The sequence below is a fragment of the Camelus dromedarius genome, unplaced genomic scaffold, assembly GCF_036321535.1.
Source record: "Camelus dromedarius isolate mCamDro1 unplaced genomic scaffold, mCamDro1.pat HAP1_SCAFFOLD_189, whole genome shotgun sequence".
NCBI classification, from domain to species: Eukaryota; Metazoa; Chordata; class Mammalia; order Artiodactyla; family Camelidae; genus Camelus; species Camelus dromedarius.
The window spans coordinates 221,988-245,682 of record NW_026989847.1 but is presented as its reverse complement, the minus strand read 5'-3'; the positions used below and the strand labels follow the sequence as shown (position 1 = coordinate 245,682).

Here is a 23,695-nt window from a genome sequence, read left to right as displayed (position 1 = left end):
TCAGTAATGAAATGAGATCCATGTAAAGAAAGTTTCCCAGTTGCCACATTTAAAAAGTAAACAAAGAACTAAACAAACAAACAAAAACAAATACTAGAAACTGATTTTAAGAACAGATCTTACTTATTCTACTGTACGTAGAATACTATCAATTTGACATGTAATCAATATAGAAAGGAACAATGTAGATTACATTCCTTTTATTAGATGTCTCAGCATCTGATGTTCATTTGACCTACAGCACATGTCAGCTCAGACCAGCCTCCTCCCCAGCTCTCCTAGCATCAGTGGCTGTGGCTACTCTATTGGACAGCAACTCCAGGGGTTCCACCAGGGGTCCTGGCTGAAAAGCTGGAGTAAGTGTCCACAATATCCCTAAAAGGATCTCTCTGAAACAAAGGCGGATTCACTTTTAAATGTCTGTAAACCAGCGGGCTGCCCCTCCATCCACTCTTGGCTACAAGACAGCCCTCTTCCTTAATGATCCCTTCCTGGATATAGGGAAGCAATCTGGCATACATCGAGGGTGGCCGGGCCTCCAGGTAGACTTACCTGCTATCTGTGTCCAATCCCATGAAGTCCTCCTTCTCAAACAAGGTACAGAGGAGGGGGATCTTATCCCCAGACTTGTTGGGGGACCTATCCAGCCACTTGGACTTGAGCATGATGAAGAGAGAGACAGTGAAGTCCTCGATACTCTTCTCCACCATCCTGCAGTCCTCGTAGATTGAAGGCCACGTCGGTGCGCTTCTGCTCGGCTACCTACACATTCAGCACAAAGAGCTGAGAGTCATTAACGATGTGCCATACAGCTCCTCTGCACGTGGAGCTTCTCGAAGGCCTTGGCCGAGAGGCAGTCGGCAATGGTGACAAGGCCCACTACCTTGCTGTGGGTCTGGAAGATTCCCCACCCATTCTCGGGTGCATAGTGGTGCCTGTAGTGGATACAGAGTGCCCAATGGGAGCCACAGGGGCTGATCTGGCTCACCAAGGTGATTCGCTTATAGATGCAAAAGAAATTCTCCTCTGAGATGATCCCAATGGCTTGGACCACCACGGGGAGAATCTGGTCGTTCTCAGCGCACTGCACGTAGTCAGGGATGCTCATGTTGCAGCCCCTGCCGAGAGGGGAGAGGAGATCGATATACTTACTCTGCTGTGGGCTGTGGGCCCCTCTGGGTTGCGGTGACCTGGTGTGTATCAGCCAGAAGGCAAGGGAAGCCCAAGCAAAGACGGGGGTACAGTTTGTCCTCAGTGCCTGCACATGGCTACTGTAGGTCGGATCACATTACCCAGCTTTTGGTCTAGGCTTCCTGCCCCTGCAGAGCAGGGTCATTTCTTGTTTTCTGTTCCAAGCACCTAGCCAAACCCTAATGCAAAGACAGTGCTCAAAACTGCTGAATAAATGAACAAAGGAACTGCTTTCCACACACCTTTAAGCAGAATATAAAGAAAAGAACCACAGTGGGATCAAAATATCTGGATTTCTATCCAATTTATTTGAACTCCTATGCTGCAGAATAATGAATAAGAAAACTTGCCTTGGGGAGGAGGGTACAGTTCAGTGGTAGAGCACGTGCTTATCAAGTATGAGGTCCTGTGTTTAATCGCCAGTACCTCATTTTAAAAAATGAAACAAATAAAAAAACCTAATTACCCTCCTCAAAAAATATTTTTTAATTCAAATTTCAAAAAATAGCTTGAAATTGACACAACATTGTAAACTTGACTATAATTCAATTAAAAAAAAATCATTACCTTAGAAGAAATTATCTGGATTACGGAAGTTTGCAAATGTTAAATGCCTAGGTTACAACCTGCATAAAAAGGGGGGACTGTACAAATTTACTATCCCTCCTTTATCAGCTATATTACCTTTTGGGGGGTTATAACCTCTCAGAGCTAATTTTCTCAGATTAAAAAACAGAAATTTTACCTGATTTTCAGTACCGCTGAAGAATCTGATAACCCTATTAAAGCATCTGACACACAGAGTTTATTCAATAAATGTTTGTTGAATGAATGAATAAACAAGCAAAGTGAATGCTGCTCCCTGCCACAGACCATCATAATGGTACTGCCTGGAAATCCCAAGCCCACTTTCACCCGACTCTACACTAACCATGTGGGTGACCTGGGCAGGCCTGTGTGATTCTCTAAGCCCCAGTTTAATCATGAATAGAAATGAGGGCAATAACACAAACCTCAAAGGGTTAGTGAGTCAGTAATGAATTGTACCCGAAATTTGCAAGATTGAACCGTTAAGGAAAATTGGGCAAATTGTCCATAGGCCCTCTCCATATTATCTCTTACAACTACATGGGAATCTAAGTTACATCACAAAATTAAAAGTCTAATTTTTAAAGAGGCTATTGAGGTTAAATGAGCTCACTGTCTCAAATAAGGAACACACAGCACAAATAGGACAATCCCTAGACCATGAGATACACTCAGTTAAATTTCCCACTGAACCCACTGGTCCCTCCAATTTCAGAGCACAAGGATGGGTCCTCGTGGCCAAAGGCCACTGCACCTGAAGCTAACAAAGCTAATGGCCCCCACTTCCAAGAGCCCCTGTCACCACCCTATGTCTAAGTTTGTATTTGTAATTTTTTTTCTTTTTATTAAATAGAAACCCCCAATTGCATAGCCTTCAGGTCAGCAAAACCTGACCACAGAGATCATGATGGCAGCCCTTCTTGGTGAAACAATAAAATGAAAGGCTATTTCCACAAGAACTCTGTATAAATCTACTAGGGAACGTCATTCTGGACTGAGAGGAAGAGGACTGGGGAGGAAGGGGCAATCTGGGGCACAGAGGACCATGGGCCACCTGTCCCATGATGGACTTTAGTTTCAACACTCACCCTCCAGGAACTTCAAAATACACACAGACAGAGTGCTATGGACAAGATGTTTTTTTTTTTAAAGAAATCACTGACTCCCTAGCAGCTCTTGTTTCTACCGAGAAACAAATGGATTATGTGTATAATGTTTCACAAAAACCCTAAAATACTATCACCCCAACTTCATACATGAAAAAACTGAGGGAGAGAGGTTTATCACATTGTGCAAGATTAGAGAGAGGCCACATCAGACACCGTATTTAAACCCAATCCCCTGCTCCATTGCTCACACCAGAAAGTGTGACATACTGCTCCCTTCCTGCCCTTTCCCTGCAATAAATCTCTGAAGAGTCTTTCCTGTGCCACCTGGAATCACAATCACATCAGCTTTCCACAAAGAGCTATGTCACTCCTTGGAGGACATATCAAAATCTAAAGGGTTGGAATGAGAGTAGAGATTTGCATTTTCTGTTTCTCAAAGGAAACATGGCTCTAAAAGAAACTGAAAAGGACTTATCTAGTCTACGGTCTCATTGTGCAGAGAAGGAAACGGAGGCTCAGAAGAGATGAGGAAAGGGCCTTATTAACAAATATTGCCTGAGAGCAGCACCAAGCCAGCCCTGGGCACTGTTGTGGGAGGATCTGGGAGGCCCAGGAGATTATGTGTTAGAAAAAGGAAAGAGAAGAAGCATACAAAGCCCTGTCTCTACATCACCATACCATGGAGTTCCACCAAATTACCCAGTATGGGTGCAGCCAACATTAAGGTTGGCTAGAGAGGTTATAGAAACCTGGAAGTCTCAACTATAGTGGAAATACCAACATTTACTATGCTTTTTTCCCAGTTCAAGCATCAGCTCAGTGGGCGCTCTCTACCAGGGACTACACGAGGCCTGGAGTTCTCCAAAATACAGATCTCTATTACCACGTGTGCAAACCACATACAGGTCCACCAGAAGAAAAACGCCCACAGATAAGATGGAATTACTGAAACTGAAAGCAGCCAAGCAGCATATATTAACTAGGAAAAATGGTGCTGCTAGAAATGGACTCATGGGCATAGAAACAAACTGTGGTTAGTAGGCAGGAAAAGGGGGATTAACAGATACACATTAATAAATATAAAATAAATGACAAGGACCTGCTGTATAGCACAGGGAACTATATTCAAGTTCTTGTAATGAGTTGTACTAAAAACAATATAAAACGTATGTATATACATATGAATATGTTTATAACTGAATCTCTGCTGTACACCTGAAACTAACATTGTAAGTTAACTACACTTCAATAAAAAATAATTAGAAAAATAAAAGCAAGTCTTTAAAAAAATAAAAGAACACTGTAATCCCCGTAGCTGTAGGTGGTGGAGAATTCTGGCTGCAAGCAGCAAGTCCACTGTATCACTCCAACACTGACTGTCACCCTTTCTGACTATCAGAGAGTCACTTGGCTTCACTGAGGTTACTTTTCTCTTCTGTGAAAGGCTACATTTGCAACTAACAATGTATAGAATCTCATCATTCACAAGCCCCAAAATTAGTGAGGACTTCCCATGGGCCAGGCTCTGGACAGATGAAAAGGTAGGGTCTCAGATATATTCATGGTTAGAAGAAGTTTATGCCATAAAGACATTAATTCTTCCTGTTTTGATAGACAGATTCAATGCAATTCTAATTAGAATTACTACCAGATATTTCATGGAATATAGCAAGTTAATTTATGGTCAGGAACAGCCAAGAAACTTCTTTAGAACCACCACTGGGTAAGGGTGAATAGGTCATTGATTTCCACTGTTCTTTCTGAAGTGACGAAAACGTTCTGGAATAATAATGGTTGCAGCACTGTGAATATGCTAAAAGCTGCTGAATTGTAACATTTAAATGGATGGACTTCACAGTGTGTGAACAATATCACAATAAATCTGTTATATGAAAAATAATCTCTTGACAATTATTTTCCCCTCTATACAACTAGTCTGCCGCACAATTTAAGAAAAAGAAAAAACCAAAACAAACCAAACTGTGTGCCAGGAGCTCTTTAGGACTGCAATGTCCCTAGGTCTCCAACGCCTCTGGTGGTGCTGTTCCTGTTAACACACCCAAGCTGGGCTGGGCTAGTTAGGGACTGTAACTATCTTTCTAAAATCGACTGTCACACGTTTCAGCCTGGGAGAGGGAAGCCTGGAGGATGTCACATACTCATGCCTTCAGCTCATTTTTAACTGAACCAAGTCCTGCTTTCAACACTGTAATCCCTCTCAGTATAAAACCACGTGACATCATCAAGCACCGCCATCATGACACCTGAAAGTGTTCAAGGAACTTACCTGGGGCAGAAACACTGAGGGAGGTGACGGAAGCTCCCTCAGCACAGACGCTCCCTTTTGCAGACTTCACCAGGACAAGCTGGGCTTTACGGCCGGAGGCTCTCAGCCTGGGGAGCAGCGCCCACGCCACCGAGCTGGTCCTGAGGGAGCGGGAAAGGGAGAGGAGGGCAGCCCAGGGGTCACGGGGCAGGGAAAGTGGGGGATTGGGGACGCGGGCTGCAGCCCCGCTCGGAGGCCAGCCCCAGTCCCAGCTGCCCCATCCGAGTCCGCAGACCCCGCCGTCCCGGGACACAGCCCACCCAGGGACGGGGACGGGCCGGCGGCTGAGGAGAGGAATCCCGGGAAGAGAGGACTCATGAGCGGGAGAGGGGAGGGGGACTCCAGCCGCAGACTGAGGGAAGACCAGCTGGGGCGAGAGGCGGCAGGTGCACACCTGGCCCTGAGCAGCTGTGGCCGGGGCGCCGGGGCAGGTGGATCAGGCAGAGGGGCCTGGCCCGAGCAATATAGCTGAACACACGCTGAATCATACCCTCGCGGGCTGTGACACGTGGACCGCCCTCCCGCAGCCGCCTGAACCTTTCCCGTGAGCCCCCCACCTTGCACTTCCACAGCCGGAGGCCCCGGCCCCGGGGCAGGAGCTAAAGGCTTACCGGGCGACATAGCTGAGAAGACTTTGGGGCAGATCCCCGGCTCGGAGCTGGAGCTTCCAAACCGCGGTCCACCTGGCACTGACTGCGCATGCGCAGGAGGGCCAGCGATCCTCTGGTTTCTGTGAGAGAAGCTGCGGAAGTGAGGGAGGGAGAAGATGGGAGGAGGAGGGGAGGAGGAGAAAAGTGGAGGGAGACAGATGGACAGGAAGTGCAGAGAGAAGGGAGGGATCTGGAGAGGGGAGGGGAGTAGCAGAGATGGAGAGAAAACGGTTTACCTCTGGTGGCATCCTGAAACAGAAGTCAGTCCTGCCTCTGTACCCTTCACTAACACTTCAAGGCCCGCAGCTCAAATTTTCCCTCCCTGGTCCAGCCCTCCAGCCGAGGCCTCTGCAGAACCCCTACGGGATCACACCCGTTGACCCCACGCAGAGCTGGGTTCCCTGTTGCTCTGGGAACCAAGCACCCGAAGGTGTTGTCGCTCAGAACTACCTTGGGAAGAGTTCATATTCCCCTTTTACACGCTGGGAAACAGGCAGGCACTATCTCTGTCTTAGCTCCACTGTTCTAGGTGTTGGGCTGGTGGGGAGCGGGAGGTATAAGATCAGAGCCCCAGACAGAGCAGACTGCCTGAGTGTTGGTGCATAGTGCCCATCCCTCCTGAGTAAACCACACCCCACCCTAGTGGAACCATCAAGGGCTCACAGCAGTTCCCTGGGTGTGGGAGAGCTGTCCTCAGATCCAGTGCCCAGCTTGCTAGGTAGATAGGAGTGTTACCGAGTCCAAATTCATTCTCCTCAGTGCAGGACAGGCCAATAACTTCAGAGACCAGGTGTTGGGGCATGGAATAGCAAGTTTCTGTAGACCTAGATGGCAAACTAATGTCCTGGAAAACCATCTCCCCAAGTCAGAATTCAGGCTCCTTTCCTACCTGCTTGGTTGTAGCAAACTTCTTGGTGTAGGAATTCTTTTTTGTTAGAATCCTTTGTTCTTGCAGCTATCTGCCTGAGTCAAATCTCTGTAAACCTCCAGGAAAACAAACGTTATTTTCTTTTCTGCAACTTGTTATCTTTATATGGATGGAAAAGTGTTAAATATCCTTAAAGGTCAGAGCCTTCAGATTAGGCTCTTCTGTATATTTCAGGCTCTAGGCAACACTGTTTCACAAGCAAGATGAAGCCTAGGAGACAGAGCACAGGGTTAAATTCAAAGGAAAAGATCTAGTATGGAGTCAGATTTGTTCTTTTCTATTACCCAGGCAGAAGGCACTTGAGGATTTAAACCCCTTTAAGTTAAAAATAAGTAAAAGTTTAAAGGAATTTACATACATAGGTGGGAATGTGCATAGCCTATCTGGAAAAGCACACAAAGGATAATAAACAGTGACATCTCCAGGGAGGGCTGAAAGAACAGAGGGTGAGGGAAAACTTCTTTCACTTGTGTATTTTTGTGCTCTGTTCGAATTTTTTTAACCATATGCATGTATTTCTTTTTCAGTTAAAAAAATTGTAATGGAGCAAAGAGTAACAAGCTCAGCAAATACAGCAGCCATAGAATCACTGAGCCATCACTTTTAATTTAAGCCAGGAAATATTTATTGACTCTCTCCTATGTGCCCAGTGCTGTTTTAATACTTATTTTATTATTTTTATTATTATTTTAATTTTAATTTTTATTTTATAAAATAATTACATGCTATCCCTCACCCCTGCCCAACGCTGGTGGAAAGCCAACTGAGTTTTTCTTGAGTTGTTTTCCAAGGAGTAGAGATGAGTTATAAACAGAACGCATCTTACGGGCAAAACAGTCGGAGTGGTTTTCCAACAGACCAAACAGCTATGAAGGGTTTGCAATAGAGGCGCCCAGAGGCTGAGAGAGAAAGCCTCCAGGACCCTACAACAAGCTGCCCAAAGTGCCTTCTCCATGGCACTACTGAAATAGGAAAGAACATATCTGACTCCATGTTATATCTGTTCTTTTGAGTTTAACCCTGTGCCCTGTTTCCTAGGTTTAGTGTTGTTTGTTCTGCACCTTTTGTAAAACAATGTTGCCTAGAGCCTGAAATATACAGGAGACCCTATTCTCAAGGCTCTGACTTTAAAGGATATTAACACTTTTCCATTCATATAAAGATAACATGTTACAGAATAGAAAATAACATTTGTTTGTTGGAGGTTTACACGGATCTGACCCAGGCTAAGAGCTGCAAGAACAAAAGGCTCTAACAACAAAGAATTCATAAACCAAGTTTGCAGCAACCAAGCATTCCTGCTTCCCCTTTTTAATATAAAAAGAGCCTGAATTCTGACTTTGGGGAATGGTTTTCCAGGACAATAGACTTCCATCTTCTCAGCTGGGTTTCCAAATTAAAGTCGCTATTTCTTGCCCCAAAACCTGGTCTCCCGATTTATTGGCCTGTAATGCACGAGCAGAACAAGTCTGGACTTGGAAACACAAACATTCATTGAAAGTACCGATTTGGTATATTAAATGACCTGCTTCCACTCGTCTTCCTGACGTTTTCTTCTCTTGACAACTCCTGCTATGTTTATGAAAACCCTGTCATGTGGACACATTTGCATCTCTAGCCACTACCCTTCCAGGTAAGAACTGATGCCAAGGAGTCAATGGAAGCTGCTAGAATGTATTACCTGGCCAGAAAAGAGCAAATGTTGTTACTGGCTTATGTTCAGGAGCAGGGTGGGACACCTGACAAGATGTCATAAGTACGAATAGACAGCTGGGCACCAAAGGAGAAGCTTCTAAGCCTCCATGAGGGACTTGTTGGATAGGAAGGAAAAGTCCCAACCTATATCTCTGATCCCACCACTAGCTTCCTGGGCGAGGCTGGACAAGTCACTTAAATTTTCTAGGCCCGTGCTGTCCACCATGGGAGCCACCAGCCACATTCAGGATTATGAAGTTATTCTGTAGGCAGACAGAATTATAAATACACATTTTATTGCAAAGGTACAGCAAGTATAATATTTAAAAACATTATTGGTTATCTTGCCCTAACGAGTTATTTTTGTATGTGTAGCTTACTGTGGTTTGCAATGCCTGCGACTAATGTTTCCCTTACAGTGAGTTATTTTTAAATTATAAGTTACTGGACACAGTACCCTCATATCACACTTGAAAAAAATTGATCCACATAAGCAAGGTGATCTGACTTAGTAGTTATGAGCAGGGGCTCTCGGGTCAGCCTGCCTGAGTATAAGTTCTCACTCTGCCTCCAGGGGTTCTGTGTGAATCTTGGAAAAATTGTTGTTGTTGTTGTTGTTGTTGTTGTTGTTGTTATTTGTGCCTCTTTTTCCTTCCCTTTTATATAGCGAGGAATATGTAGACTTTATCTCGTACCGTGTTGCCAGGATTAAATGAGTAAACGTCTGTGCTGCCCACTTCCCTGGGTTTCAGCATTCTCCAGGCAATCAGTGTCAAACTCAGAGGCATTCTCCACTGTCTTCGTCAGTCTGGGATGCTGTAACAAATTACCATGGGCCAGGTGGCTTAAACAACCAGCATGTTCCTTAAGTTTTGGAGGCTGAGGTCAATGCATCTGGGAGATGATAGCCTTCATGACTCGAAGATGGCTGTCTTCCCACTATCTTCATGGGCCAGAGAGAAGCAAGCAATCTGGGGCCCTTTATAAGGGCACTAATCCCATTCATGAGGGCTCTACTCTCATGACCTTATTTTATCCTAGTAATCACTTCCCAAAGGCCCCGCCTCCCAATACCATCACCCTGGGAGATGGGGTTTTGACATACGGATTTTGAGGGGATGCAAACATTCAGTCCACACATCGGCTAACTCTCCCCAACATGCAATCATCAAACCTGTAGCTAATTTCAAAGTAATGTTTATATCTCTGTGCCCATTTCCATTCCTGCATCCACTAACACTGAAGCACTGTTATATTTTATTCCTTATTTTTCTGGTAGAGATTTAATTGATTCCTCTACTCCAATGCTCTCCTCACACCAAACAGTCCTATTAACAGCCCTGCCAGGTAGGTCTTCCTTAAAACACCTTTCCACTGCACCTGGTTGTTTTTTAGGTGTAAATGTCAGAATCCTCTCCACACCACAGCCTAGAACTTTAATCCCTTACACTATGGCTCACTATGTTATTTTTCTATTACCACTGTAACAAACTTCCATAAGCTTAACAGCTTAAACCAGCACAGATTTATCAGCTTATGGCTGTGGAGGTCAGAGATCCAACACAGTTCTCATTGAGCTAAATTCAAGTTGCCAGCAGGGTTCCTTCCTTCTAGAGGATCTAGAAGAGAATTTTTCCTCGTTTTTGGTTTCTTTTTTCCAGTTTCCAGAGGTCACCCACCTTCCTTAGCTTGTGTCCCACGACTTCCTCCATTTTCATGGCCAGCAGCCTTTCTGAACACTGCTCCATGGCTACACCTCCCTCTGATTTTAAACTCAGCTGGGCTACGTCCTCAATTTTAAAGACCCCTGTGATTACATTGGGCCCACCTGGACAATCCAGGCTACTCACCCTATTGTCTCATCTCAGGATCCCCTTCTCCCCTCCCATTCAGGCATTATGTATGTGGCTGTGACACTCACCTTGTGTGACATTTCCTCCCATGAGCAATTTAAGGTTCAAGGCACTTATGAATGACTTTTTGTTTTTCTTCCTTAGTCTTTCTACCTTCAGTATGTGTGGTGAGATTATATGAATCCTTTTTATTTGTGGCCCTCCACTAAACTTTAATAATGTATCATGGGTTTAAAAGGCTAATAGAGAATTTAGAATACAGAAATCCTCTAAGATATTTCTCCTAATATATCTGTCATCCCTTTTGCCATGTACAGAAACATGTCACTGTTGGCTAACCTGTGGCAGGGGAGGAACATGGTTTTGCCACCACACTCCCCTCATTCACACCAATTTGATGATCGGCTAACCAAGGATCTATGCTCCCCGCTTCGCTCTCTTCCTCCTTTCCACTGACTATCCTGTTCCCACTGCTTCCTTCATTCACCACATCAGGATTTCATGACCACATTCTTCTCTAAATAAAATGGATATCTTGCATCTAATGTCTGATAACTGTTCTTATTGTATATGCACACATTGACCTACACATAACCCCACCCATCTGTTTATTTTCCTAGAATTTTCCAGAGGAATCAGTTCCATGATGATGATGATGATGATACTGACAGTGATGACAGGGGCCTCTCAAGGATTCTGACAAAGAGGGAATCAACAAAGGGAGGGAATCATTGCAAAATTGCCCCAGAAGCAGGATTAAAAGTAAATAACTGCTAAAGTGTTTAATGGAATTGGGTAATATTTAACTATTTTTAAAACTTTGTAACACTGAATTTAAAATTTTAATGGGAATTTTCATTCACCCCTAACCAAGATTCAACTCTAGGACCAAAATCTAAGGATTTCTATCTTCTAACAAATTGTCCACTAGCCTTTTAAACACGTGATCCTTTAAAAAGAGTAAGTGCTGGGCTGAAAATAAGCAGGATTCATATAATCTCACCAGACACAGTAAATGTGGAAAGACCAAGGAAGAAAAACAAAAAGCCATTCATAATGTCTTGAAACTTACATTGCACACAGGAGAAAATGTTAGCCACGGTGAGTGTCACACCAACATGACACCTGAGTGGGATGGGGAAGCTGATCTTCCTCATCAGACATTTATGCTGATTTGTTAGATGCCAACACAGTTTCCTCATTGGATTTGCTTCTAATAAGTATGGAAGAGTTTAGGCTCTACCAAGAGCAGACTAAACATTTTCCCCTGCTGTCAGGTCACTGGACTGAATGTCCCCACAAGAAGGATATGATTATGTTTCATAGGGAAGTCTTCCTGAGAAGTAATAGGCATTTCGAGGGCAGAACTGCAGGTTCGGGCATGGAGGGCTGGAGTAGGGCTAGAGGGGCACTGGAAAAACAGCAGGAGTGAGTTCAGATACTGCTGCTCAAGTCGCCAAAGTCAGCAGTGCTATCTCTAAGGATATGTCATTCTCCCAAAAGTTCCATGAGTGAAGGAGCCTGTGAACACTAAGCAGATTTTTAAGACACAGCAGCACATAATTTGCATCACAACTCAATTACAGTATGCTTTCATATTTGGAAAATAATTAGCCCATTGTTCTTTGAAACTGCAGCAGTAGTAATAGAAATAAAAAAGACTGAGCCGTCTTGGAGACAACAATCAATAAGCAATTCCAAGTCTGCAGGATTCCTTGACAATATGCAAACAATGAGATAGATGTGTGCTGCAGATACCTCTTACTGCAGGGCTCACTCCTGCAAAGCATAGAACTAGTTTTCTCAGCAGACAGAGGGAACCAAGTCAAGATTCCTAATCTTGAGAGGTTTACTATATGGCAGGAAAGATCAGACAAGTGCATAAAGCCAAATATGAATAAATGTAATCAAATATTAAGATATGTGAATGGAGCACAGATGAAAGAGAAATTACTTTCACCTAGGATCTAGAGAGACCTCTTCAGAAAATGTGGCTTTGGAGATGGCCAAAAACATGGGTGGAATTTTGGCAGAAGAGGGTGTAAGGAATTTAAAAACTGATTCTAAAATTCACATGAAAATGCAAAGGATCCCAAATATCCAAGACAACTTTGAACAAGAAAAACAAATTTGGAAGACTTACACTATCTGATTTTCAGAGTTTTTTTATAAAGCTACAGTAATCAGAAAGTATGGTGTTGGTGTAAAACAGGGAAGTAGAATAATGGAACAGAATAGAAAGTTCAGAACTAAACGAGCACTTATATAGACAATTGATTCTCAAAAGGATGCAGTGGAGAAAATGATCTTTTCTACAAGTAGTGCTGGAATTGTTAGATAGTGATATGCAAAAAAAAAAAAATGAACTTTGATCCACACCTCACAAAATATACAAAAATTAACTCTAAGTGGATCATAGATCTTAATAGGAAATCTAAAACTATAAAACAGCTAGGAGAAAAAGCATAGGCTTAAGCTTTATGATCTTGGGTTTGGCAAATATTTCTTTGCTATGACACCAAAAGTAAAATCTATTTTAAAAAAAGTAACTGATAGAGTGAACTTTACAAAAATGAAGACTCTTCAAAGCTGTTCTAAACACTGCTAAGCAAATGAAAAGACAAGCCATAGACAGAAGCTATTTGCAAATCATATATCTGGTAAAGGTCTTTCTTTGTGTCTGATCCAGAATAAAAAGTTTTCAAAACTCAATAATAATACAAACACCTGAATGAATGAATGAAGCCAGAAAACACACTTCAGTAAAGATATCCAGATGGATAATAAGCATATGAAAAGATGCTGATTAAAGATGCCATTAGTCATTAGAGAAATGCTTTTAAAAACCACAGTGAGATAGTAGTACACATACCTACTAGGATGTATACGATTAGAAAGACAGACCTTACAAAGTGCTGGCAAGGAAATAGAGCAACCAGAACTGATACACACCACGAGGAATTTACAATAGCACAACCATTTTGGAAAAGTCTTTAACAGTTTCTTTAAAAATGGTAAAAACCAATCTGACATATAAGCCAGACATTCCTCATCTGATGCTTTAGAAAATAAAAGCATATGTCCATACAAAGACTTGTAACTAAATATTCACTGCAATATTATTTATAATAGCTCAAGTTGTAAACAACCCATGCATCCATCAAGAAGTAAATGAAGAAACAAAGGATGTTCTATCCAAACACTGCTCACAATAAACTATTCAGGAAAAACTCAGCACTAAGCAATACTCTGCTATAAGAAAAATAAGCTATTAATACAGGAACATAGATGACTCTGAAAATAATTACACTGAATGAAAGAAGTCAGACAACATAGAGTAGATACTGCATGAATCCATTCATACAACGATCTTGAAAATGCAAACCAGTATGTTGTGATAGAAAGCAGATCAATGGTTTCCAGGGGAATAGATGGGGAGGGAGGGAGGGACAACAAAATGCAGGAGAAGAGTTTTGTGGGTGATGGGTATGTTCACTATCTTGAATGTGGTCATGGTTTCTTGGGGATACACATGTCAAAATGTATTAAGTTGTACACTTTAAATGTGTGAAAATTATTTTGCCAAGTATACCTCAAAGCTGTCTTAAGAAAAACGGCACTTCTGTCCTGACACAACTCAGGGCCTGATTGGAGTGAGATGATAAGTCCCTCACCCTTTCTGCCTAACGGGAAGGTAGAAAACCTCTTACTGAAGATAAGATATGGATTTTTCATTTGCAATGTCTGCCATGTAATAAAGAATTTCTAGACATGCAACATGTCAAGACTATATGATGGATAAAATGAGAATAAGAGATATTAGACAAAGGATGCAAACCCCAGGTGATGTAGGCATCAGAGTTACCAATAAAGGCTATAAAATGCTTTTAACACATTCAAGAAAATAAGGAAATGATGGGAGATTATATAACAGGGTCAAGACTTTCATCAGAGAAATATACTGGAATGAATTTTTAAGAAAAATCAAACAGATACTCAAGAACTGAAGCTTTCAGCTCTGGAAACAGGTAAACAGAGCTAATTAGGATCCCTTTTAAGTAAAACTTTCAGTAATGCCGGGTAAAATACAACAAAAGTAACACAGAGCTAACTATGGAGAGAGAAGTTCCCAGGTGACAATACAAAGAGGACACTTAACGCCAAAATGGTAATCTTGTGAGCTGATGCCACCTCACCCTGGAGGGAAGGGGTTTTCATCTGCACATAAATAGGGATACAATGTCCATTTAGGAAACAGGGTCCATACCAGATGTAGAAGAGTCTTCCTTTATAGAAACCTCTGCATAAGACGTATTGGAAGACTTGCCTCTTCACTGAAAGGGAGACTCAAAGTTCTCCACATGTGCACACAGGAAAGGGGTGTAACAACCGGTTCTCTAGGGAAAAACAAAGTCTCCCTTAAAAAAATCTAATCTCCACTCCCCTGCTTTATATGAATGTAGAATCCAAATTGATACTCCACTGAAGATTCCGGAATTCCCAAACCAAAAATATAATAATTCAAGGTTGATCATATCACCTGGAGCCTTAGGATAAGCAACACAAAATTGTTCTCTAGGGAAACTTTAAAAACCAAGATGTAAGGGACAATCATAGGAAAAAATATGTACTCACTATAGAGAAGCTCCGACAACTCTACACACACACAGACACACAACTAAAAACAGAAGGAAATCAGTGCCACTGGGAAGAAAGATCTAACCGTAAAACACAAGATGATTAATATTCCAGAGCATAAAATTATGAAACAATCTAAGAGAGAGCATAAAAGAAGTATGACTGAATCATTAAAAGATAAAATGAATCTTATATAACATAATGAACAATCAGGACATCATGAAAAAGAAAACAGATCAATTTTTTAAAGAACCAAACAGAACTTATGGAAATAAAACACAGATATCATTTGGTATATAAAATTCAATGAATGGGTTAAGTAACATTTTAATCTTCAATATCTAGGGTGTTCATTAAAATTTAACAGTAATCTCTAAAGTAATTGTTTAAAAAGAGAATAAAGAAGTCAAAATGAAGAACGCAAAATAGGCCGGTCACTATTCTAAGATCTTCATCTATTTTATCACTTAATGCTCACAGTCTTTGAGGCGGATAGTACCACTTTTTGTACATGAAGAAAGTGAGTCTCAAAGGGATTACATATACTGGTTACATGGTTAGCAAGGGAGGGAACCAAGCCCGGATAGGCTGTCTCTAGACGCCATGCTCTTAACCATGACTGCAAGGTATATAACAGGCAGGAGAAAAGCAGAGCAAAGCAAATAGAAATCACAAAACAAGATGCCAGAAATAAAACATCATCACTAATCACAATGTATTTAGATGAAATATATAATGAGTTAAAAGATTTACAGATTTCATTTGTTTACCTGAGACAAAGCAGAATTAAAACTTAAAACTGGTTGAAAGCTTAGAAGAATAACAGAAAGAAGTCAAAAGTTAGAGCCAGAAAAAGAGACACCTGAGAAATACTAATCAATGGAAAGGGAATCACTCAAGCCTCCCTCAGGTTCATAGGTACCTGAAACCCACCTTGGCCTGACACTTACCAGCTCTGTGCCTGAGCGAAACTCTCAGTCCCCCGGAATCTTCGTTCACTCACCTGTGAATGTAAGGAACGATCCCTCCTTCCATCCGGCCAATTTGTATTGACTGCTGTGCCACGGGTACAGGTCAAGCCACCTGAGGTCCGTCAGTGAACAAATAAGGATCCTTGTCCCTGTAGGACTGAGGAGGAGCAGAACATAAACTACAGTCTTGACAGTCATGTGAAATATATGGTATTCTAGAAGGTGATAGAAATAATATGATCAGGGAGAGGGGGTTTCTGGGGCAGAGACAAGGGGAAGGCAGTTTCCAGGTTAAAATGAGATGGCCAGAGCTGGGCTCACTGAGGACCTTGAGAACGCGGTGATAGTTGCTGAGCTCCCTCTAACACAGCACCGCACACTGGGTGACATGAACCACAGAGGCTCACTGTCTCACAGCCCTGGGGGTGGGGAGTCTGCAGGCAGGGTGTCAGCAGGGCAGGCTCCTCCTGAGGGCTGGGAGGGAGAGGCTGGTCCAGGCCTCTCTCCTTGGCTTGGAGACGACCGTCTTCTCTCCACATCTCATCACGTCATCTCCCATGTACACGTGTCTCTCTGTCCACATTGCCCCTATTTATCCGGACACAAGTCATACTGGATTAGGGCCCACCCTAATGACCTCTTCTTAACCAATGACATCTGCAACAACCCTATTTCCAAGTGGGGTCATGTTCTGTAGTCCTGGGGTTCAGGACTTCAGCATATGAGTTGGACAGAGACTGGCCAGGGCAACAGGCCTGTGGGTGCATGTCTGATATCCCCAAGGGACAGCAGGGAGGCCAGTGTGGCTGGAGCGGAGTGAGCAAGGGAGAAAACCGGAGATGAGCTCAGCTTCGGGAGGGGGAGGAAAGCTGTAAGGTCACCATAAGGACACTCGCTTCTTCACTGAGTGAAATGAGAAGCCATTGCAGGATTTTGAGCAGAGAAGATCACACCCAGGGTCCCAATCATGCCTGACTTAGGTGATGAGGATGAAAATATTTAGGCTTTTGAGCTGATAATAGTTAGACTACATGTTGGACTTTGAGTTGATGGTGTAGTAAATGAGACTCTGGAGGGTGTTGGGATGAGGTGGATGCATTTTGCATGTGGGATGGACAAGAACCAGTGGGGCCAAAGGGAAGAACTCGGTAGAATAATGGCCCCCAATATGTCCACGGTCTGATCCCTAGAACCTAGGAATGTCACTGTGCATGGCAAAAGGGACTCTGCAGGTGTGACTGTCAAGGACCTTGGGATGGCAGATCACTGTGGGAAGCAAACGTCATCATGGAGGTCCTTAGAGGAGAGAGGCAGATTGGTCAGAGACAGAGATGTGATGTGGCAGCAGAAGTCACAGTGACACAGGGCTCTGGGCCAAGGAGTGTGAGCACCACTGCAAGCTTGGAAAGGTAGTAAGATGAATCCCTCCCAAGAGCCTCAGTGTGGAACGTAGCCTTGGCCACACGTTGGTTTTAGCCCACTGACATTGACTTTGCATTTCTGCACCCTAGAACAGTGAGACAATGGATGTGTGTTACTTTAAGCCACTGAGTCTGTGGTCCATAGTTACAACAGCAATAGGAAAAGAGCTCAGGAACCAACATGAACATGAACCCCAGGCTGCCTGCTGTGCCGGCAGGAAGTCCTTTGTCTCTGATCCTGTGGGAGTGTCCTGTCTTCTGGCAGCATCCACAGACTACCTCATGCTAACATGGCAGCTTGCAGGGGGACAAATCTTAACCCTGCACAGTTCTTGATATTTAGTTAATAAAAAAGATGGTGTCATCATGGGTATTTTTCCATCTTTTAAATACACTTCAGTCTTCTAATTGAGAGACAGTGTAAATAGATTTCAATCTTAATAATAAATAACTGTGGTATTATTTGGTTAATTAAATAATGAATAATAATATTCACATTAGTAAAAGTTATTAAAGTCAACATTTTTCAATGAAAATATCAAATTTCTTTTTGCATGAACATGTATTAACTACAAGAAATGTTCCATGCTTTCTTCTACGATTTAGTGTTAGAGTCTTAAAGAATAATATTTTCCTCAAAAGATATTATGGCGAGGGGATTTCTTTTGGTGGTACAGTTCCTACATAAAGTCTGCGGCATGTCTCAGGCCACTGGGAACCTAGAGATGATAGAAATAAGGAGGCATTATAAACACAACAATTTTTAAAGGAATTAAAAAACTGGATGAGTGAAAACAAAGAATCAGAGAATATTCTGGTGAAATAAAAGTATTTTTCAGCTTAAGCAAGACACTGGGTGAATAAATCTAAAATGAAAAAACCACCCAGAGATTAGCAGTGAGTCATGCATGCAGTGTGACTGATCAAAACCAAGTTGTTTCCAAACCAGTGTGTAGGCTTGATGCCTTCATGAATCAAGTCTGTGTGGCACCAAGCCACCTCGAATAAATGTTGATGAGGTATTTATAAGCTCTTCACCATCCCAGCTCAAAGCCCACACACGAGCTACACGACCATCGCCTACACATCTGCAAAACACCCATCATGGTGAATAGCACTTTTCTTGCTCAGTAGCCGGTGGCAGGGCACTGTGAGCAGACCGAGATACAGGGACGCAGAGACACAGAGGCACCTCCCCTCACTCAGCTGATAACCTTCCGTGCATTCCTGGGGACAGGATTGTCATAAAATGCACCATGGATTGATCCTCCTCCTAGGAAAGGAACGGTAGGTCTGTCCTCAGGTTGGAGCAAGGGTGGCCGGAGGATCTCAGAAGAGCTGTTTCAGCACAACCAATAGAAATGATGGCCACCGTGACCACGAGAGACGTCCCCTGCTATCTCGGTAGGCTCTTGGGCTCCTGACAAAAGCTGGGCTCAGTAAAGGGTTGGGTAGAAGGCACAGGCCTAAGGGATGCCCCAGCAAGAGACAGGAGGTAGGGCCTGGTTTATACTGCTCTGGGTGTATCCCAGCCTCATCCGAATACGAAATCAGAAATTTGCAAAACAGCAGAGCTGGGATGGATCACCTACTCCAGACTCCTCTCCTTACAGTTAAAAGGGTGGCAGCCCTGAGAGGCAAAGCAACGTGCTAAAGGCAGAGCATGGATGTGGCAGCGCCAGATGAAATGCACCGTGCCAATCCCCATTCAAGGCCGCTAACACTGAGTATGGGGCCAAGGTTTCCAACTAGGAGAATGAGACAATGTAAATACTTTGTTCCCCCCAAAACCCCAAATGTTTTTAAAGGCACAAAACTCACCTTAACTAGCTCTCTTCTGAGGGGGTGCTCTTCTGTCTCCGTCTTTCTGTCTGTCTCCATTTCTCTCTCTCAGACACAAACACATACAATTTTGTGAAAGGGGAATTCCTGCCATACAAAGACAAACTTCACATCTTCAGAAAGACACTTGACAAAGCACGTTTCTCAATTCAATTCTATGTGTGAGGTCTGAGCAACTGGCTTATCTTCTAGAACAATTGGTGGTTCCAAAATCAGGAGATCATCTTCCCCAAAGGAAGAGTTCTGGTCCGTATTGATGAAGTTGGGGATGTCACATTTCATGAGCCCGTTCGCCTCCTCCTCTGGCCACCTGCTGCATCTGATGGCTTCCTGGAGCTGAATATCTCTGTCAAGGGCTACGGTTGGGATAGCAAATTTGGCCTTGTCCAAGTGGCCCACATCATTGACGTAGCAGTGAAAGAGGGACCTAGATTCGTCATTGCCCTGCCAGAGAACACCTTGGGCACCAGCAGTCTTCCAAAGTCTGACATAAAGCTGTTCAGTCTGAATCTCTTCTCGGGAGACTCTGCATTGCTATAAAGAAAACCAAAATAAAAGATCACTCACACTCTAGCTCGGTGACCTGAAGAATCATAGTTTTTGCCATCTACTGAGTGCAAGTCCCTGCACAGAGCATGCTGACAAGCACTGGAAATGAGAGAGATCACTTCTGAACACATACAATTAAACCCAAGGCAAAAGTCTCAAGTGAGGGACCTTGGACCAACCTGAAAAGACATCGTTCCCTGAGAATCCTCAGTATTGCTGAATCGCACAACAGTGTTTCTCATTGGGACACTCAGATCATCTTCATCAGAATTAGTTAAAGTGCTTCTTAAAATGCAGAATTCTGGGGTGCAGACCCTAAGCGTCTCCAGAGTTTGGGACCTGTAGTCTGTATTTTTAGAGCAGCCAAGATCACTGAACACGCTCAGGTTTAGCACCGCGGTCTACATCGGGTCACCTGAGCATCGACAATGCAGTCTCACATGGTGGCGTGTTGCCATGTGTGTCACGGTTCTGTCCTACCCACGAGACTCCCCTGATTCTCAGAACTGTCAGTGCTGCCCCATTGGGCAAAAAATACCACCATTTCACAATGCATACACAGGGCGCCCGACTGACAGATAAAATCAGTGATGGGAGAGGGGACAAAATTCATGTTCCTGATCCCTTGTTTCACTTACTATGGGACAAATGATCAATTCAAGGGTAATAAATCAGTGAATGAGTGAATAACATGACTCTCGTTAGTCCCACGAGTGCCTGGAAGAGTGAGCCTGGGCATACTGAGGACCATAACAGCCCATCTACTTAATTGCCATCCTTCCCAGATTTGTGTAAAGGTTACTTCCACCCAGGCAGTGACCCCTGAAGGGCAAGAATCATGTCTGAACACACTCTCAAATCCAGAACAGAACCTGACGACAATTAGGCTCTGGGGTCTGTGTTTAGCGAGTGTGGAATCTCAGTGATGCCAGCTCTTAGACCTTGCCTTCCCATCCCACCCCTCACGATATGGACCTTATGACCAGCTCTCCCAGGGCTGGGGCCACGGAACCCATTTACAGGACTGGAAGAATCTGATCATGTAAACCACCCCCCAGAATATCATCAAGAGTCACCTGCATTTCAGGGATCAGTAATCCCAGAAGCTTTGCAGTTCAGGCAGCTGAGGGATTTTTATATCAGTTCTGTCTTCTACTGTGACTGCCTGGGTGACATCAGACAAGGAATTCTCAAAAGCCTGAGCTTTTCCTTTCAGGAATAATCTACTTAACAAATCTCATTGACCATTTAACAAATGTGATCTGAAGATCAATGATTTACACAGGAGTACAACATTCATTAGGTCGTGGATTTTGAATCCGAGAAAAATCATTTGAGAAAGATTGACAGAATGTAGCTTTAATGCAAATTTAAGTATTCTTACCTTTCAGCAAATCATCTTCTTCCCCTACTTATCACTTCATCCAAGTTTAAAATATGTTTGAGAACAGGGATGATTGTGCCAGGAATCTGTGACCCAATAACCTAAAATGTCACCTAGGAATAAAAGGGGAGTGACACATTTTTAAAAAGTATGGTGAGGACAGCAGGGCCACCCCCCAACTCCACACTAAGGAGCTCTGAGTAATAGCTTTCCTGCCTGCCTTGGGCATCAGCTGATGTGAAAACCCACCTAGAAAACACACTGTCCAGCAGCTCTTCCTTAACATAGGCTACACTTTCTCAGAATTAAGAATTGGGTCCAGTAACCCCTTCGCTGAAGAATAAAGATAAAGGAGAACAAAAGAGTTCTGCCCCTCCCCAGGGGAGAGCCCAGACCTTGGGCTGCATGCACTTCGCCAACCTCCCAGGAGAAGGAAAAACTGGAGAAGGACGTCCTGCAAAACTAGGGCAGCAAAGGTAGAGATGGGAACAAATAGACCAGCTGGCCTGGGACAGCCCCCTCCGTCGCTGCCTTGGCAGCTGCCTCTGCCCCCTCAGCACATCCTGCCCACCTCAGGTGGCTAAGCTGTCAGGGAAACTGTGCTTTGCAACCTGGGGCAACAGAGGCTGCCCCCAGGCCAAGCTGCTGGGGAGATGGGAGCTAAACCACCAGCTCCCAAGCAGCAGGCTCCATACCTTCGACATCACCCCGCCACCCCCGCACCTTAACGCACCCCCGGGGTAATATGACCCTGAGAAGTGTGACCTGGGAACGAGGGGCGGCAGAGTCCGCCCCCATGTCAGGCCTCCAGAGAGATGGGAGGTTATCCTCCAGCTCACAATAGGCAGCACCCCTCTCCTCCCCACCCCCTGATCTCACCGCGCCCACCTCCCAGGAGCAACCTGACCTGGTGTGGTGTGTCAGACGAATCTTGGGCGGGAGAGGCCGTCCCCAGGCCAGGTCAGGGGAAAGGAGAAGAAGTGGCCCCATTAGGAAGCTGCGACGGCCGGCTGCCCCTGCCCCTCGACCTCATCGCGTCCGCCTCCCAGGAGCAAGCTGACCTGGAGACGGGCATCCTGCTTCTTGGGCAGCAGAGGACACCCCCAGGATTGGCCGCGGGGAAGAGGGGAGCAAATTGACAAGCTCCGCGCTGCAGGTCCTCTACCTCCGCCTTTGCCACCCTCGCACCTTAAAGGCACCGTCCAGGGCGACCCTTCCCAGCAGGCTGAATGGGACAGGTGTGTCTGGTGATCTAGGGCAGGAGAGACGACTCCCACACCAGGCCATCAGGGAGACGGGAGCCAATCCACCAACTCCCCAAGGCATCCCCATCCCCCACATCAGCCACCGCTCCTGCCCCCTGACCTCTCGGTGGCCTCCTCTAGGGAGCAGGCTGACCTGGAGATGGACGTCCGGTGAACTTGGGGCAACAGTGACCGCCCCCAGAGCAAACCATGAGAGGAAATGGGAGCAAATGGACCAGCTTCATGGGAAAACCCGCCGCTGCTGCCACCACCCCCAACGTACCACGCCCGCCTCCCGGGGTCAGGCCAACTAGGATACACGTGTCCCGTAACCCAGGGCAACAGAGACCGCCCCCAGGACAAGCCGCGGGGAAGATGGGAGCAAATGGGCCAGCTTCCCAGCTGCAGGCCCCCGAAACCCGCCACCCCTGCACCCTGACTACCCTGCCTCCCGCCCCCAGTTAGCTAAGTGGGACAGGGGTGTCCCGGGACCTGGGGCAGCAGAGGCCGTTTGCAGGCCATGCGGTGCAGACATGGAGCTAATACACAAGCTACCCCGGGGCAGCCTCCCTATCCCCGCAGCCACCAACTTACCAGCTCCCTGACCGCACCGCACACATCTCCCAGGAGCAAGCTTACCTGGAGTCGGACCTCAGGGAAATCTCCGGCGGCAGAGGTCGCCCCCAGGCCAGGCCGCGGAGGAGAGAAGAAATGGAGCAGCTCCCTGGAAAGGACCCCCTACCCCTGGCGCCGCTGCTCCCACCTCCCAGGACCAAGCTCACCTGGAGACCGGCGTCCCGCCTCTAGGGCAGCGGAGGCCACCCCCAGGCTCCGCCGCGGTGGAGAGCGGAGCGAATTGACCGGCTCCCCCGCGGCAGCCCCCCTACCCCCATGGTCCCCACACCTTAACGGCACCGCCTCCACTCCCCACTCAGCAAGCTGAGTGGGACAGGTGTGTCCGGCGACCTGGGGCAGCAGAGGCCGCTCCCAGGCCCGGCAGCCGGGAGAAGGCAGCTATTCCACCAGTTCGCCAGGGGCAGCCCCGCTCCGCCCCCCTGCCGCTGCCCCCGCCTGCTGACCTAACCGCCCCACCTCCCAGGAGCAAGCTTACTTGGAGTCCAACATCTGGCGAATCTCCGGCGGCCAAGGCCCCCCCAGGCCAGGCTGCAGGGAAGAGAAGAAATCGACCGGCTTGCCCTGGCAGCCTCCCAACCGCCGCCGCCGCCGCCTCCGCCTCCCCAAACCATTGTACTAGCCTCCCGTAGTCAGGCTGACTGCGAGGATGTGCACTTGCCTGAGCACCTCC

The 23,695-nt window shown here is 45.3% G+C and overlaps 1 pseudogene; it reads right to left on the bottom strand.

Moving 5' to 3' along the window:
• Positions 1–5,856: 5,856 nt before the first annotated feature.
• Positions 5,857–21,849, bottom strand: LOC135320925 (melanocortin-2 receptor accessory protein 2-like; annotated as a pseudogene).
• Positions 21,850–23,695: the final 1,846 nt, after the last annotated feature.